Consider the following 287-nt stretch of genomic DNA (forward strand, 5'->3'; position numbering starts at 1 on the left):
GAATGGTTAGAGACATAATAGACATAATAGACAGGTATAAATACAAGAACAAAAAGACAGAAAACATATATGTAATAAGGCAAGAGGAAGAATGAGAAACGAAGAGGAGAAAGAGATAGAACAGACAGGTATAGACATAAGGGAAAAATCCACGACGATCTGAAGGAAGGAAAAGGAAGACGCAGACAAGCATAAACGAGAAACAAAGATGATGCATAGACGTAACAAACAGACACTTCAGGACAAGACGATAGAAAACAGATCTTACGGAGGGGGAAAGGGAGAAT

The sequence above is a fragment of the Penaeus monodon genome, chromosome 25, assembly GCF_015228065.2.
Source record: "Penaeus monodon isolate SGIC_2016 chromosome 25, NSTDA_Pmon_1, whole genome shotgun sequence".
NCBI classification, from domain to species: Eukaryota; Metazoa; Arthropoda; class Malacostraca; order Decapoda; family Penaeidae; genus Penaeus; species Penaeus monodon.